The 19,409-nt window shown below is 44.0% G+C and overlaps 1 pseudogene; it reads left to right on the top strand.

Moving 5' to 3' along the window:
- The first annotated feature begins 1,315 nt into the window (after positions 1-1,315).
- LOC129481617 (large ribosomal subunit protein uL23-like) lies at positions 1,316-2,306 on the top strand (annotated as a pseudogene).
- Positions 2,307-19,409: the final 17,103 nt, after the last annotated feature.

The raw sequence follows: 19,409 nt of genomic DNA, 5'->3' as shown, positions 1-19,409 counted from the left end.
ACACAACACACATGTACTCACACACATGCATGCCACACACCCACACAACACACATGTACTCACACACATGCATGCCACACACCCACACAACACACATGTACTCACACACATGCATGCCACACACCCACACAGCACATATGTATGAACACACATAGGCCATACACACCGCACACACACACCACACTGACACATACACGCACACACACACATTTGTCAGGAAAGAGTCTTTCACCACCCACTGAGACCCCTCCCACAGCATTTCTGAGCCCAGGTGCAGGGCAGGGCTCAGCTGGCCAACCAGGCCAGCATCAGGTCACAATGAACTCGCAGCATGGATAGGAAAGGCCCAAGTCCTCTAAGCCTCAGAACTCAGTGCCACCTAGAGGCTCCTCTGTTGCATGATTTCTCAATTCTGAGTGAAAAGGCAGGCCCAGCCATTGGCCTCATGAAACAGGAGGGGGTCCCACGAGCCTGTAATGTCCAAAGAAGGCACTCATATTTCTTATGCGGACTTGAGAGATTGGGGCTGCCTGTCCGAGCTGCTGGCCAGGTCCCCAAGACCTGGAAGTGCTCAGTATCCCCTCGCAATTTTGCTACTCTACTCAGAGTGCAAACTGGTCAATCACTTCTGGAAACTATCTGGCAGTATCTATTTAAGTTGAGCATACGCAGCCCCTTGGCACAGCAGTCGCACTCCTGATCTATACCCAACATATATGTGCACATAAAACTCCTGCCCACCCCAGCTCACTGAAATAAGGCCCCTGAAAATCCCAGCCCCTCAGCTGGGCCACTCCCCCTTGCAGGGAAGGGGCTGGAGGAAGCTGGGAGCTCATGTTGCTCCCAGGCCCAGCAGCATCACAAGTGTGGATGACCCCCGTCCATCCTGCCCTCTCTCGGTCCCCACACTCTGAAGCAGCAGTTCTTAGCCAGGGATGATTTTGCTCCCTGGGGGACATTTGGCAATATCTGGAGACATTTTTGCTTGGCATACCTGGGGAAGGGGATGTACTGGCAGCTAGCTGGTAGAGGCCAGGGGTTCTGTGCAGCATCCTATGGTGCACTGGGCAGCCCCACGTGAAGGAGCATCCGGCTCCGAACGGCAATAGTGATGAAGCCAAGATATTGTGCCTTAAGTTCTCAATGGCGGAAGAGTGGGTGTAAATTATTACTTATTTTAAATAATTGGACATTTCAGCTAAAGATTTAGAATAAAAAAATTCTATTACAGGAGAACACTGTTCTAAGGCAGATGCATTTATCTTGTATTTTAAAAGAACAAAGCTGCCTAATGAAAACGGCAAAGAGTGAGACCATGCACTTCACGGGCTTTAGATGCATCTTTTTCCCAGCCCGGGAAGCTGTTCCGTTCTCCAGCGAACACCACTTACTACCTAACGACTGTTCCCCCGTGGACCTGTGAGTGCACTCAAATCCAAAGTTCTTATGCTGCATCACTCAAAGGGATAAAAACACATTTCTACTTATTCTTTTCTTCCCTAAAGGCAATGTCTTGTTTATCCTTCCTTGTCTCTAAATAGATAATTTAATTATTTTAACTATCACATTGATGACTAAAGGCATAGTCAAAATGAACTAGCCGGATGATCTACAATAATCGACATTAGCTGTGAAAATTGTTTATGGAACTACTAGCCACCCAGTACAGATGTATTCGCATTTCCTTCATAGTGCCTGGATTCTACTAGACATCACAGAAGCACAGTCCCTGCAAATTAGTGATTATATATATTCATTTTTTTTTTTTTTTGCCAAATGCTTTCTAGATTGTTGCCCTATTTGTTGTTTAAGAAATGCTGACCCTTTTCACAAGACGGTGCTCAAAGCGAAGAAGGAAGTTCCTGCCCCTCCTAAAGCCGAAGTCAAAGCAAAGGCTTTAAAGGCCAAGAAAGCAGTGTTGAAAGGTGTCCACAGTCACAAAAAAAAAGAAGATCCACAGGTCCCCCACCTTCCGGTGGCCCAAGACACTGCGATTCCAGAGGCAGCCCAAATATCCTTGGAAAAGCACCCCCAGGAGAATCAAGCTTGACCACTATGCTATCATCAAGTTTCCGCTGACCACTGAGTCGGCCATGAACAAGACAGGAGACAACAACACACTTGTGTTCACGGTGGATGTTAAAGCCAACGAGCACCAGATCAAACAGGCTGTGAAGAAGCTCTATGATATTGACGTGATCAAGGTCAACACCCTGATTCAGTCTGATGGAGAGAAGAAGGCATCTGTTCCACTGGCTCCTGATTACGACGCTTTGGATGTTGCCAACAGAATTGGGATCATCTAAACTGAGTCCAGCTGGCTAATTCTAAATATATGTATATCTTTTCACCATTAAAAAAAAGAAATGCTGAAGGCTCTTTTACTGTTTTATATATTAATTCAAGTTGTTCAAATGCAATCCAACTAAATTTTTAATTTGTCTCACTGTTCTCCTCTTAAATAATTAAGTATTATCATTTGGAAAACTGAGTTTGATAAAAGAAACCAAAATCCAACAACTCAAAATATCTCAGCAGAAACCAACATAAGGAATCAGTATAATCCTCATTAGTTGCCCCCAGAGTAATTTAGGAAATCAACCTCAAAGTAAATGTAATCAATAATTTGCTTTAAATTCAAAAAGATGTGTACATCACAAACTAAAATTCCAAACACTATCAGAAGATATACAATAAAAAAGGTCTCCCTGTCATCTGATTTCCCAATCTCCCTACTGTCAACAATTTTTTTCTGTGTTCTTTCAGAAATTCTTTCCACATACAACAAACAATATATGTTTTGATAAATTATAGTTGTGCTATATACATATTGTTTTTACTGGTTGCTTTTTCTTCCTTTTTTCCTGTGGTAAAATGCACATAAAATAAAATGTACCCTCAACTATTTTTAAGTGTATAGTTAAGCAGTATTCAGTACATTCACATCTTTGTACAGCCATCACCATTATCCATCTCTGGAACTTTTTTCATCTTGCAAAATTGAAACTCCGTACCCATTAAACAACAACTTCCCATATCTCTCTCCCTCCAGCCCCTAGCAACCATCATTCTTTCAGTCTCTATGAATTTGACTACTCTAGATACCTCATATAAGTGGAATCATAGTGTTTGTCTTTTGGGGACTGGCTTATTTCATTCAGCCTAATGTCCTCAAGGTTCATTCATGTTGGAGCGTGTGTCAGAATCTTCCCATTTGAGGTTGGATAATATTCCATTGTTATATGTAGCACACTTCGCTTATCCATTCATCACTGACGGACACTTGGATTGCTTCCACCTTTTGGATGTTGTGAATAATGCTGTAAATGTGGTGTACAAATATCTCTTCAAGACCCTGCTTCCAATTCTTTTGGATCTATATCTAGAAGCAGAATTGCTTGATTATATGGTAATTCTATGTTTAATTTTTTGAGAAACTGCCATACTGTTTTGCACAGCAGCTCCAACAAATTACTTCCCCATCAACCATGCACAAGAGTTCCAATTTTTCCACATCCTCACCAACACTTGTTATTTTCTGTTTTTGTTACAGTAGGCATCCTAATGGGTGCCTAAAAATTAAAAATAGTTTTAATTTGCATTTCCTTAATGATTAATGATGTTGAACATCTTTTCATGTGCTTACTGGCCATTTGTACATCTTCTTTAGAGAAATGTCTATTCAACTCCTTTGCCCCTTTTTCAGTTGGGTTGTTTGTCTTTTTGTTGTTGATTTTTAGTCCTCTATATATACTGGATATTAATCCCTTCTCTAACATATGATTTGCAAATATTTTCTCCCATTCTATGGGTTGCCTTTTTACCCTGTTGAAAGTGTCTTTTTGATGCACAAGTTTCTCACCCTCATGGAGTCCAATTTGCCTATTTTCTTCTTTTGTTTTTCATGCCTTTTGTGCCTTATCCAAGAAATCCTCACCAAATCCAGTGTCATGAAGATTTTGCCCTGTTTTCTTCTAAGACTTTTATAGTTTTCAAAGACATTTAGATCTTTGATCCAATTTGAGTTAATTTTTATATATGGTGTTAGAAAAGGTCCAATCCATTCTTCTGTTTGTGGAGATCCAGTTTTCCCAGCACCATTTGTTGAAAAACCATTCTTTCCCTGTTGTCTTGTCGATCTGTCCATGTGGGTGCATACAGAATTGCCTCATTCCTTTCATGGCTCAGTCATATTCCATCATATAGAGGTACCATCCCTTTCCAACCTGTCCCCTGCTAAAGCCCTAAATTCCTTTCTACTGTGTTGATTTTGTAAAAATGATAGAGTATACATTTTTATTTATGTGCAGATGTGTGTGTGTGTTTGTATATATACACACATAAATTCTTAGCAGTAAAATTCTTGGCATAAATTATTTGCAGTTAAAAAAAAAAACAGATGATTCTGGCTGAAAAGGCAGAATCATCCAAACCACCACCAGATAATCCATTTGTGTTTTTTAAATAAAAACTCATTGTAATAAAATTGAAGTGGTCAAGAGAGACATGAAATGAAAAATGACATTTTCACCTCAGCCCCAGTCATTCTACCCACTGGTTAACAATTCCTTGCAATTTCCTTCCAGAAAAAAATAATTATGCATATACTCAGAAATATGTACTTGTATATTTTTATTTGCATAAGTAGGCAGACTATAGACATTACTATACATCCCAAATATATTCTAGTACTCTGCTTGTTTTGTATGTGTGTGTGTGTGTCTTCTGGAAAAGTTACACATAATTAGCTTTCTACCAACAGAATTGTACATTAGAAGGAAAGTTTCCTTACACCAATGTCATCATGCGAAACCATCAATATTTTAACATTGCCAGTTAGATAGGTAAAAAGTATGTCTCAGAGAAAATAGATATTACTTTTCGTAAGAATAATATGGCTTCTGTTCTAGGAGCCGGGGGTGGGAGGAGAACAAGATGGAATGACTTTTTATCTTTTTATACTTATTTTCTTGTGAAGGGTCTTTATTTGTCTTTTTGCTCAGTTTTTATTATTTTATTGCTTTTTCTTCTTGAATTGTATGTTTTATTTCTTATGGAAATTAGTTAGGCTAGCTGCTATAACAAAAATAGCCAACAAAATTCGTGTCTTAAATGAAATAAATGGTTGTTTCTCTCACCTATGACAGTCTGAGGTGAATGTCTCATACTGCTCCACATGGCCACTCATATGATACACTAAAATCACATTCAGGTACCCAGGTTCCTTCCATCTTATTTTTCCACCATGACTCAAGATGTTGTTCTCATCTGCAATGTCAATACTGGGGTAGGGGCACATCTGTGTTCTAGCTATGGAGAAGGGGGAAGAACATGGGCAAGAGTCATGCCCACTCTTTCAAACCCCTGGCCCAGAAGTGACCCACATTGCTCTGTTCATATCCTATGGGTTAGAATTTGGTCATATGGCCACATCTAACTGCCAGGACAGCTGAAAGATGAAGTATAGTTGGGCTATGTACTAACTATCTATTCTGCCTAACAATATTACCACTAATAACTTAGGGCTTAAAACTAAACATTTCTCATCTTACAGAATCTGTGAGTCAGGTGTTTGGTTTGGCTCAACTGGGTCCTTTGCAGGATGGTAGTCAAGGCACTGGCTAGGCTGTAGTCTCATCTGAGGTTTGATTGGGGAAGGATACACTTTCAAGTCCAGGCAGGTTGGCAGAACTCAGTTGGACTGGAGGCTTCAACGTCTTGCCTTGTTATCCATCAGCCTTGCCCTGTTATCCTCAGCTCTTAGAAGCCCTCAGTTCCTTGCCATGTAGGGTTTCCTCAAGGCCAACGGGGAGAGAGAAAATCCAGCAAGATGGATATGACAATGCTATATATATAATTACATACACATAACCATGTCAATCCTGATAGCTTTTCATGCACTATTGATTAGAAGTCATATGTCCTACCCATACTCAAGGGGAGGAAGCTACACAAGGGCATGAACACCAGGTACTAGGGATTGTGGGGGCCACCCAAGACTGCTATGTAGGCCTCCCTAGAATCTCATGACAATTAAAGAAGGAAAACAGATTTCAGTGGATATCTAGCTGTCAGCTTCCACCACAAAATGTGTTGCAAATATTTTTCTTAGCAAAGAAAAATGCTCAGAAAAGTGCTAGGTTGAAAATTGGCTTCATACTTTAATTTGATGGTTATTTTGTGGTTGGTATTTTAAATTTGATAATGGCATTCTTGACTTAGAAAAGCTTTCAGTTTGTGTGAAGTCAAATTTATCAATATTTTCCTTTACTGCTTCTGGATTTTGTTATGATTTATGGCATTTCATGAAAGACCTCCCCAAAGATTATGTGAAATTCCACCCATGTTGGCTCCTAAAATAACTCATATTATTATGGCCAAGCATCCCATTTTTCAGAACGTTTTCTTCACTACCAGGATAATTTGTTTGTATAAACTATTTTGCTGCTGACTTGCTTGAAAGCTATTTGTTCACAGTTTTGCTCATCAGTGACTTTTTAAGGTAAAGAAGTGGGATTTCAGCAAATTATTTTCACCCTTTAATTTACAAATCTTAGTACAGCTCTAAGATAAGCAATAAAATTTCATGGAAAGCAGCTTTTTTATGCAAAATCAGCATCATTCATGTAGAGTCAATGATACAGTTCTTTCCAGCTCTCTTCGACCTTTCTTCTACAGGGGAAACATTTTTGTGGCCTCTCTCAGGTGTTTGCCCTCAGAGGTCACTCTGGTGCTGACTGTTTCCTTCCAAATAGACAATGATGATTGTGCCAACAGGATCCATTTACTTATAATCACTTGCCTCTCAAACAAAGGCTAAATTATTTGGAAATCCCAAAGAAACACAGAGTTTCTTCTTTTCCATCAGCAAATATTCAGTGCACCTTCTACAATGGGCCAAGCACTCTGTGCAAAGTGGGTAGCTGCTGGCAAAAAAAAAAAAAAAAAAAAAAAAAAAAACACCCTTTCAAAATTGCCACCAGGAAAGGCAACTCATATTTTATTTCTACAGATTCTACATTTGTGATAATATTCCAATAGTCTTCAGATGACCAAGTAGCATCAAGACCTTCCAGCATGGTCACCTAGAGCCCTTGTGACTAGACAGAAAAAAGATGGAAGGGAGGGGAGGGGCCGACCCATGCATCCCTGTATCAGCCACATTTTTTTCAATCTGCAATACCCAGTGTTTTGCCAGGCCCTTCAGAACTGATCTCCATAAGTATTTGTGTAGCAGGTACCAGTCTCTGTCAGTGAATGCAGGTGTGTGAGAAATTCAGCTCTGTGCATTCCTCCATAGCATGGCTTAATTTCCACCATGATTCTTCACCCTATCAATGGCAGAGGCTAAAGCTCATTCCACTGGCCGAGCTGCAGCTGAGGTTTAGGGGACTTGCCTCATTCTTGCCTTGGGGAGGGGCTGAGGTGAGCCGAAGGGGTTGATATCCATGCCTGCCCCTCTGAGGGGATCTCATTGCCATCGATCCTGGCGAGGCACCCCCACTCCCCATTGAAGGCGCCCACAGTCCTGAACTGTCTCTGCATGTGCTGGCAATGGGTCCCTCACATCTGCCTTCCCACCCAGTGTCTGTGCACAGCTGTTCTTTCTGACAGCCCTGGAAATGGAAAGCCTAGACCTGACCCCAGTTGTTTCTCTTTCTGCTGTCCCATCTCTTCCCTGAGACAACCAAACCCTACCCAAGTGAAGGGTTAGAGGGCAAAAAGGGAAGCACCAATTGGCATTTCCAAGTAATACCCACCGCGCCAGTCCACAAGGCTGGAGGGCAACCGAAGATTCAGACCTAAGACACAAATGGACCATCAACCACTCATAGCGCAGGAAAGGCCTTCTTAAAAAGGAAGCTATAAATTGCTCCTTAACACTGCAAGGCGAGGTAAGCCTTGATTTAGATAAGTATGATTAAAGTAGCTTTCAGGAGACACTAAAAGCTTATGACTGTAATTATAATACAGGCTCATATTAACAAAGACACAACCAAAATAATACTGATTTAAACAAGAAAACCTTTTATTTTCTCTTACAGAGCTGCACAGGTTCAGTTTCCTTCTATCTCCTTGTCCTGCCACCTGGGCTGCAGGCCTGCAGGTAGGAGGGGGAAAAGGGAAGGGGCCTGTTCCCCTGGGGGCCACAACCCAAAAGAGGCCTGAATGCTTTCCTTCCCTCCCCGGGGCCATTCCTGGCCGCAAGGGAAGATGGGAAGGGCAACCCTTATGTTGCCGAAAACTGTGGCTGCTGTTAACTGCAGAGAAGGAACAAATAAAGATTAAAGGACAAGGAGAAATATTTGTCACTCATATAATAAAACAGCTAAACAGTTTTAACCATTCTCCAATGCCCAGCTCCAACGTCTCCAACACCGCTAGTTCTCTGAACTAACAGTGATTCTTTCCATCTCCAAACTTTATCTGTACCATTCATGTGATGATTACCCTCACATGGCCTGTCTCCCACAGGCTGACCCCTGAATCTCCTCTACATCCACATGACAGCGCCCACCTCCGCCAAGGGGGCTCTGCTTTCCTGACTAGCTCCTTCTGTTTCTTGCCGTGAAAATGGTCTTTGTATGGCACTTTGTGGCTGACAGACACTGTCCGTTACTTCTCAGCACTGTTTCAATACACACACATTAACATACACTCGTGCGCACACACACATACACACTCGCAACACTCCCACATGTACATGTATACACGCACACCCACACACATATAGTCACACACATACAACTCACTAACACAAACATGTATACATTCACTAACACACACAAACTCACTAACACGTGCTAACATGTACACACTAACACACACGTACACATTCACATACACACATGCACTAACACATGTACACACTCACATGTACACATTCACACATGCACACCTACTAACACATGTATATACTAACACACACATGTACATTCACTAACACACACCTGTACACACATGCACTCAGTAACACACATGCACACTCACTAACACACTAACACACGCAAACTAACACACATGCACACTAACACATTCACATACACACTAACGCATACATGCACATTCACTAACACACTCAACACTGTAGCAGGACAAGCTGCAGACAAAACCCCTCAGACACTGAGTTAAAGAAGGAAGGGCTTTATTCGGCCGGGAGCTTCGGCAAGACTCACGTCTCCAACAACCAAGCTCCCCGAGTGAGCAATTCCTATCCCTTTTAAGGGCTCACAACTCTAAGGGGGTCCGCATGAGAGGGTCATGATCGTGAGAGGGTCGTGATCAATTGAGCAAGCAGGAGGTACGGTAATTAGAACAGAACAGAACAGGACAGGGATTTTCACAGTGCTTTTCTATACGATGTCTGTAATCTATAGATAACATAACCGATTAGGTCAGAGGTCCATCTTTAACTACCAGGCCCAGGGTGTGGCGCCGGGCTGTCTGCTTGTGGATTTCATTTCTGCCTTTTAGTGTTTACTTCTTCTTTTTTGGAGGCAGAAATTGGGCATAAGACAATATGAGGGGTGGTCTCCTCCCTTAACACACATACACACTAACACACACACATACACATGCACACACTTCTCTACTAACAGAGCCCCAGTGTGTTCCAAGGCAGTGGAGAGGACGCCCCTACCCAGCACTGTGGTGAGCCATGATTGGTCTTGACCAGATGGGGCCTTTTGTTTTCCCTTTGCAGTCCAGAGGTGGCCACATGACCCAGGTCTGGCTAGTGAGATGTAAGTGGACATTCTCTGCAGGGGCCTTCTAGGAAACCTCTTGCTTTTTCACCAACAGGAGTCAGCCTGGGCTGGCATCACCTTTCTCCTACCTTTCCACTTCCTCCAGCCTCAGTCTTGGAGGTCTCGGTTCCTGGAGGTACAGCTGCCTCTGCAGCTATGAGGGGATCAGGTGACCTGATGGAGAGTGTGGAACCAAAAGAGCAGTGGGACCAGGTCCTTGATAACCTTGTTGAGCCCCTGCAGCATCCCAGGACTGTCCACTCCAGACTTCTGGACAAATATGACCATTCAATTATTCAGTGCTAGAAAAGAAATGAGCTGTCAAGCCACGAAAAGGCGTAGAAGAACCTCAAATGCACACTGCTAAGGGAAAGAAGCCAGTCTGAAAAGGCTACATGCTGTGTAAGTCCAACCATGTGACATTCAGGAAAAGGCAAAACTATGGAGACAGTGAAAAGTGAGTGGTTGCCAGGGGTTAAGGGGAGGAAGGGATAAATAGGTGGAGCACAGAGGATTTTTAGGGCAGTGAAACTGTTCCGTATGATGCTACAATGGTGGATCCATGTCATTACACATTTGTCCAAGCCCGTAGAACATACAACCCCAAGAGTGAGCCCTGTGTAAACTCCAGGCTCTGGTGGATCCATGTCATTACATGTTTGTCCAAGCCCATAGAACATACAACCCCAAGAGTGAGCCCTGTGTAAACTCCAGACTCTGGTGGATCCATGTCATTACAGGTTTGTCCAACCCCATAGAACATACAACCCCAAGAGTGAGCCCTGTATAAATTCCGGGCTCTGACGGATCCATGTCATTACAGGTTTGTCCAAGCCCATAGAACATACAACCCCAAGAGTGAGCCCTGTATAAACTCCGGGCTCTGGTGGATCCATGTCATTACAGGTTTGTCCAAGCCTGTAGAACATACAACCCCAAGAGTGAGCCCTGTGTAAACTCTGGCTCTGGTGGATCCATGTCATTACATGTTTGTCCAAGCCCATAGAATATGCAACCCCAAGAGTGAGCCCTGTGTAAACTCTGGGCTCTGGTGGATCCATGTCATTATACATTTGTCCAAGCCCGCAGAACATACAACCCTAAGAGTGAGCCCTGTGTAAACTCTGGGCTCTGGGCGATGGTGATGCATCAATGCAGGTTCATCCGTTGTAACAAATGTACCCTCTGGTGGAGGATGTTGATAATGGCGGAGGCTGTGCATGTGTAGGGGCTGGGAAATCTCTGTACCTTCCACTCAATTTTGCTGTGGACCTAAAACTTCTCTAAAAAGTAAAGTCTATGAATTTAAAATATATATGCATATATATATATATATATATATATATATGACTATTCATTTTATTTGTTTCCACCTCTGCAGTCAGGAGACACTTGCAACCACGTCCACTTCCAACAGATACCATCTGCCTTCCTGCCACTTCTCACCCACCCCGTTGTGAACTCACAGAACACATCCCAATTCCTTCCCAAGCTGAAAATCTGGAAAACAAACCACCTGAGTCCACGAGCATGCCACTGCCTCTGGTGCACCCACATTGCCTTCATGGCCCTGTGACAGACTTGGGTTTGATGGACCTGGGAGTCAGTTGGCCCCAGGCCGGATGGCCCCCACTGAGGTCCTGTGTGTGCACATGAGTCCAAGAGACCCTGGGCTCAATTCTCAGCTGAAACCTGAACTCTACAGGATGGATCAGTCATCTGTCACAGGTATTTGCCAGGCCTGGCTCACTGAGTCATAATGAGGTTAGTTATGTGACGGTCAGCCCTGGAGGGCAGGCAGGCCTGGCTCACTGAGTCATAATAGGTCAGTTATGTGACAGTCAGCCCTGGAGGGCAGGCAGAGGCTGCTCACATCCCTTTGTGGGGCCTTAGGGCTTCACGCTGGACCTGGAACCACATAGGAATTCCCTTAGTGTTTCTTTTTCTTATTTATTTATTTATTTATTTATTTATTTATTTATTTATTTTTAGAGAAGGGGTCTCACTGTGTTGCCCAGGCTGGTTTCAAACTCCTGACCTCAAGTGATCCGCCCTCCTCGGCCTCCCAAAGTGCTGGGATTACAGGTGTGAGCCACAGTGCCCAGCCTCAAACGGTCTTTTCTTTGTGACAGCATCCAGTCTCCTAGAATCCAGCTCCCAGCTATCCATGAAAACCCTCATGGCCTTAGCTGGAAGAAGAGAGCTCGCAGCAGATCAGACAGAAAGCACCAGACAGAACCCTAAGGCCATCACCTCCCACACTCCTGAGTCAGCAGAGGCTGCAGATAAAACCTGCCTGGAGAGGTCCCTCTGCCTGTGGGCTCTTAGCTCTCAGCTCTGCAGCCTGGAAGGAGACCCAGGAGGTGTGAGCTGATGATTGCAGAGAAGAGGGCTCAGAGGTCAGCCCCTCCAAAGGTGCCTGCCCAGAGCGCTTGGGGTCACATATGGAAACCATTTCTGGGGAGGGAGAGCTGGAATCTGGAAATGAGGCCACACCAGGAGGTCCGGCCATGAATACAAGAAGGAAAGCCTTGTTGAAGGGAGGCCCATGGCAGACACAGCTCAGTAGAAGGAGGAAAATACTCAGCATTCCAACAACTTCTAGTAAGAAACCTTAAAAAAAAATGGAGAAATCCACGTGCTTGTGGTTTTAATCAATGCAACAACACAACAGGAGGCTGGCTCAGAGCAACGCGAGGAGGGTGAGGCAGGGCCCAGAACACTGAGGCCTAAATGTGGGGCACACCAGTGTGGACACGAAAAACTGGCAGCGTGATCTGAGACCACTCAGTGGCCCCTTTAAGTGGTGACAATTTCCACCCAGAAGAAACGGGTGACAATTTTGAGATCCTGATTCAATAGGTTCCCCACACATCAGTTTCTCCTAGGAGAACAGAACCTCCTGAATCTTAAGAATATTAATATCTCCAGGTCTGAATGTCCCAGCACTACTGATAAAGAACAGCCTCTTCCAGGAAAAGGAGCAGTTTTTTATCTTTGCTAATAACCAGCCAGTCTCATAAAAACTGGGAGGGAAAGAAAAATCCTTAAAAATATTTACTTAAAAAACAATCAATAGACACACTAAAAAGCTCATGCATACTGATTTCTTTGATGTGTTTTTAATTGCTTAAGGGTCTTTGTAGAAAAAGGGGCAAAGAGTATTATTTATACATTTACATATTTAGAAGACAGCAGGTTAAAAACTCCAACTTCACCAGCAGCAGCAAAGAACCTTTGTTGGGCAATACTGCCCCTTTGTGTCCGATCTTCACTTAATGCTTTCCTAAGTTAAGTACAGCTGCTTGATGGGACATTCTGCAGTAGTAAACGACTTCTACATTTTGCAGCCCTTTAAGACTTGCATTCCTGCAGGAAACATGCATATGCAATACCAATTCTAAGTAAGGGGAAATCTGATTTAAGAAAATTGGCCTCAGGTATTCATGATGGAGTTCACAGCAGGACTTGGGAAAATGTGGGCCACCGATGTGGTGAAGAAAGCCTCACTTCCATCCCAGCTTTTTCACTGTTCCCCACGAGTAAGTAAGTGAATGGCAAATGTGCAAGGGAGTTAAAGTGTAAATTCCTCCCGGCCTATATAATTGACTTGCTGAATTTTTGCAGTAACAAAAGACTGCTGTTCAAAACATTTCCAGTGACATTTTAAGACTACCTATAAAGAGAAGTTCAGGTCAGGCGCAGTGGCTCACGCCTGTAATCCCAGCACTTTTGGAGCCAAGGCGGGCGGATCACGAGGTCAGGAGATCGAGACCATCCTGGCTAACACGGAGAAAGCCCGTCTCTACTAAAAATACAAAAAATTAGCCGGGCGTAGTGGTGAGTGCCTGTAGTCCCAGCTACTCGGGAGGCTGAGGCAGGGCAATGGCATGAACCCAGAGGCAGAGCTTGCAGTGAGCCGAGATCGTGCCATTGCACTCCAGCCTGGGCAACAGAGCGAGACTCCGTCTCAAAAAAAAAAAGAGAGAGAAGTTCGCGTTGGTCATTTTTGTACTGTTTATGATGTATAATCACTGGCACTGTCCCCACAGTGTCTTAATCCTGATATTCAGCAAATATTTATCCAACAGGGGTTTACTTATTTATTTTTGAGACAGATTATTTTTATTTATTTATTTATTTATTCACTCTTGTCACCCAGGCTGGAGTGCAATGGCGTGATCTTGGCTCACTGCAACCTCCGCTTCCCAGGTTCAAGCTATTCTCCTGCCTCAGCCTCCCAAGTAGCTGGGATTATAGGCACCATGCCCGGCTAATTTTTGTGTTTTTAGTAGAGACAGGGTTTCGCCATGTTGGCCATGCTGGTCTCGAACTCCTGACCTCAAGCAATCCACCCACCTCAGCCTCTCAAAGTGCTGAGATTACAGGTGTGAGCCACCGCACCCATCCAAACCATATTATTTATGATCTGTGCTCTTTTCTGTATGTGGGACATGGGAAGGGTGGGACACTCTGGAGATTCCTGCCTCAAGCCACATTCTCCTCTGCAAGATAGCTAAAAGATTTTGTGCTTTGTGAAAGAGCAGAATCTGTTTTGTACCTAAGGCCTCTGGTCTCTAAATCCTAAAATCTCTCCGCTGGGGTCCCCTGAAGTGTCTGGTACTTACTGCTCTTCTGGTTGTGCCTAATTAAGATGATCTGGATTCACATGACAGGAACATATGGTAATTAAGTACCAAAATCTCACAAAAGCACCAGAAATCAAAAATAGACTTTTCTAGTAAAGTCAGAATTAAAATCCCTATTTATTTTTTAAGTCTTCTTAAAGAGACATACATACCATAAAAGTTCTAGCAAAGAATTTATAAACTGAAATGTAGAATGACTTCACATATAATCTGCAAATCAGGCCACTGCGTGACCTACTTCTATTCCCATTTTATGAGTAGGAAAACTGAGGTCCAAAAAAAAAAAAACAGCATTTGAGTACTACTTGCAAGTCACTGGCATCAGTCTCCCATGCATACCCACAGTCAGATGTCATCACAGCCATAATATTTGTGAGCCCAAATTACACAGCAGGTGGCCCCAAGTAGAGGGGCACAGCCCTTCATCTAGAGGAACTGCAATACCACAGGGCTGGATGAGCTGGCTCAAGGTTTTCTGCTTGCAACATGGCTGCGTACTATTACACTATAGGTGACTTTGTCTGTTTCTACCTGCCTGGAGATACAGGAAAATGCTCACGCTTCACACCCAGAACCCTCAGGAAAGCAGCATGGACTCCTCAGAGCCTCCACGTTTCCAACCAGGTAGGAGGAGACTCAGACATCTTTTGGGAGTGAGGGTACCCGACGGAGGGGAAGAAAGCCTAGAGAGGGATGCAATCATCCTCATCATTCCCAGTTTTCTGCCAGAGCCTGGGGACACAGGAAGGCAGGAAGACTCGGGGCTAAATCCAAGTTCAAATCCTGACTCAGTTACTCACTAGCTGGTGATGGATACATTAGTTCCCTGATCTGCAGTTTTCTCAATCATGAAAAGGAGGTAATACTTAGCTTGGAGTCAAGCCACCAAGTTAGGGGTGGTTTAATGAACAGCAAAATAGCCATAAAAACCTCCTGCACAATCTTCTATGTTTGCTCCTTCCCCATCTGCAGAGAAAAAACTCTGAAGATCTGGGGGAGGGAAGAGCTAAAACATGAAAAAAGCCTAGTCCCTGAGTGACTGTGTGGAGCAGAGTGTCCCTTTTTCTCCCCCATGCCCCCAACTCACACAGAAATACAACATGAGCAAGGAATAACTTGGATTGTGTCAAGGCCCTGAAATTTGAGGATACTTTGTTATAGCAGTCGGTCTACTTGGTTACACGTGAGTGTTAAACACACCTAAAATGCCTAGAGCTCGACCCATAGTAGGAACTCGATTAAAGTAGAGCTTTTCCGACTTGCTGATGACAAAATGAGCAGACAACCAACCAGCATTTCTGAGAGTGAGAACATCTCTCACAGAATCTTTCCAAGCCCAGGCCACTCCCCTCTCAACCTGTTCTACACACCTGAAGTGATTTCTGCCAGCCCTGCCTGCTGTCTGTCCCAAAACGAATAGAACTTTCTGAAATCCTGGAAATGTTCTGTATCTTCACTGTCCAATAGCCTTGTGGGACTACTAAGCACTTGTACTATAAATATGGCAAGAACCTGGAGGAACTAACATTTTATTTTAATTCTAAGTAATTTGAGTATAATTGCCACATAGGACCACATATGCCATATATAACTGCCACATATGGTCATATAACTGCCACCTATGACCACATATGCCACATATAACTGCCACATATGGTCATATAACTGCCACATATGACCAGCTACTGTACTGCACAGCTCAGTCTGAGACACCACATGTTTCACTGCAAGCATCAGACTCATCCCAAGCAAGGACAGCCCAACGTTAATTAAACTAAGCAGATCAAGAGCTGCCAGATCACATGGGTAGTATCCAGAATGACCTCCATATGAGATGCCAACACCTAGCCGGGATTATAGAGTTAAGACAAATATTTGTTTTTACACTTTTATAAAGCAAACAGCCCTGATTGGACATCAACCCAAGTTACAGCTGAGCCCTTCTCTATTTATTAGGTAATTGTGTCTAAACTATGTTTTTGTTTCTCTCTTCATTGTTCCATATGTCACATGCCCACCCCCAATACACACACAAACACACTCCCATGAGTCAAACCCTACATGCTCAGTGCTTTGATGTTTCAGCCTCTGCCATCTGCTCTGCAGCTGGCTATCATGAGGGCTGCAGCTTGGAGCTGCTGGAAAATAGAAACTTGCTCACTGATGAAGAGATTGGGGACAGTCTGACTGCACGGCATCCTTCATCAGAGCCATGGCCTGTGTGGCCTTCCTGGGCTGGCTCAGGGCAGGATCTACTTCTCAGGGACTAGAGCAATGGCCAGATTTTACTTTCTTTAAAAACAACTGGTTGCCAGCTATGAAGCAGAAGGCTCTTCTCTATGCATTTAGCAAAGAGTCATTGATGCATTCAGCTTGTCTTGTGTGCTGAGCATGTATAGAAACTGTTCCAGGCAGTGGCATAGTCACTGTTCCAGGTAGTGATGTCTTGAGGACGAGCAGCACAGATTGGGTGTCCACTTTCGTGAACCTTTGTCCTGGGGTAAGGGGCGGGACTGACAACAAACAAGCAAACAAATAATGAATTCAAGGCAGTGATTACGGTGAAAATAAAGTGGGCCAGTGTGACAGACAATGACTGGGTCAGGTGGGAAGATCAAAGTGCTGGAAGGATTGGTATCCTCTGCGGCCTCTGTCCTTATGATATGGTTTGGATTCGCGTCCCTGCCCAAATCTCATGTTGAATTGGAGGAGGGGCCTGGTGGGAGGTGACTGGATCATGGAGACAGATTTCCCCCTTGCTGGTCTCATAATAAGGAGTGAGCTCTCACAATATGTGATCATTTAAAAGCGTGTGGCACGTCCCCATTCTCTCTCTCTCTCTCTGTCCTGCTCCACCATGGTAAGACGTGCTTGCTTCCCCTTCACCCTCCACCTTGATTCTAAGTTTCCTGAGGCCTCCCAGTCATGCTTCCTGTACAGCCTGTGGAACTGGGAGTCAATTAAACATCTTTTCTTCATAAATTACCCAGTCTCAGCTAGTTCTTTATAGCAGCGTGAGAACAGACTAATACAAAACAATTGGTACCAGGAGAGTGGGGTACTGCTATAAAAATACCTGAAAATGTGGAAACAACTTTGGAACTGAGTAACAGGCAGAGGTTGGAACAGTTTTGAGGGCTCAGAAGAAGGCAGGAAGATGTGGGAAAGTCTGGAACTTCCTAGAGACTTGTTGAGTGGTTTTGACCAAAATGCTGATACTGATATTGACATGGTTTGGCTCTGTGTCCCCACCCAAATCTCATCTCCAATTGTAGTCCCCACATGTTGAGGTGGGGGTCCTGGTGGGAGATAACTGGATCATGGGGGCAGATTTCCCCTTGCTGGTCTCATGATAGTGAGTGTGTTCTCATGAGATCTGATTATTTAAAAGTGTGTGGCACCTCCCCATTCTCTCTCTCTCTCTCTGTCCTGCTCCGCCATGGTAAAACGTGCTTGCTTCCCCTTCACCCTCCACCTTGATTCTAAGTTTCCTGAGGCCTCTCAGTCATGCTTCCTGTACAGCCTGTGGAACTGTGAGTCAGTTAAACCTCTTTTCTTCATAAATTACCCAGTCTCAGCTAATTCTTTAGAGCAGTGTGAGAATGGACTCATACCTTGGCTGGCAGATGGCCACGCCCTTGCTGTTTCCATGATCATCCCTTTGTGTCTCTTCCTCTTCTTACAAGGACACCACTCATATTGGGTGAGGGCCTACCCCAATGGCCTCATTTGAACTTAATCACCCTTTTATAGACATATCTCCAAATATTGTTACAGTTTGAGCTACCAGGGGTCAAGACTTCAACATATGAATTTTTTGTTGGGGGAGGGGGCACAATTCAGCCTGTAACAGGTTTTTAGATAGTATGTATTTTTAGATGGTAGGGAAGAGGAGAAGATCAGTTTGCTGTGGACCTAAGAATAGAAGAGGTCAGCCTGGCTTCTGATCCTAACCTCCTGGGGGTAACTTAAGAACAGATCTGTAAAAGCAGTAAGCCTTGCTTCTGGTTTGTCAGCCCAGCCTCTGAAGGCAATTTGCTTCCTCATCCCAATGCCCAGGGGCAGAGCAGTAAGTCATGCAGAAGCAACACGGTTCTTCCTCACCATCAGGGAAAACACACCAAGGGCTTAAAGAAACAGGAGGAGCCCTAAGCAGTGCTGCCCTTTGGTTAGATTTCTTTAGAAAATGCTTGCATTTTAGTGGCCAGCACCAAAAGTTTAAGAAATGGAACTTCCAGATGCACCAGAGAAAGACCAGGAATGTGGCTCTAAGGTTCAGATAAGCATGTGAGATAGCACTGAGAGAGCTGTTCTTTGTGAATGCAGGGTCATCAAGATGCTGAGAACCAGGTGCTGTCAGCAGATACCACACAGAAGGCCCAAAGGGTCTCCTCAAGCACCTAGAACAGCAGCCCAGAGGAAATGCACTGGTGAAGATTCCCCCAATCAGGAGAAAGGAGAGAGTCACACACACTGTTTCCATCATTTGGGGAGGAGATGTTATATTCAATTTGCTGGACGGAGAGGACAATAAACAATCAGATAGAGCTGGGGACTCTAAAATCCTAGGTAGAGTCTAATATCTCCACTGTTGGATGTGGCAAGAAACAACAACAACAACAACAAAACTGTTTAGAAGTACCAGTGGGGTAGAAACTGTCAAATCCCTCAGCTCCACTGCCTTTGCCTCCTGGGCATAGAACAAGCCTGTGTTTCCCAACCTCCTCTGCCCTGGGGGAGCACGTGTCTATGTCTGGCCAATGGAATGAGGGAGGAAGTGAGGTACAGTGTTGCCCAGCTTGGGACATCAGCAGATTGTTTGCAAAATGGCTTCCATAATTCCTCTTCCTGTTTCCTCCCACACAGTTCCTGGTTTAACCATGTGATTTGTTTTGGACAATGGGATAATAGTAACTGTGTTAGAAGCAGAAATTGAAAAAGTTTTCCAATTTTTTTCTTTAGGCTTGCCCTCTTTTCTGGCTGGAATTCTTCTCTTCCATGTGAACAAGTGGAG

The sequence above is a fragment of the Symphalangus syndactylus genome, chromosome 5 (assembly GCF_028878055.3).
Source record: "Symphalangus syndactylus isolate Jambi chromosome 5, NHGRI_mSymSyn1-v2.1_pri, whole genome shotgun sequence".
NCBI lineage: Eukaryota > Metazoa > Chordata > Mammalia > Primates > Hylobatidae > Symphalangus > Symphalangus syndactylus.
This window is presented reverse-complemented; position numbering and strand designations above follow the sequence as displayed.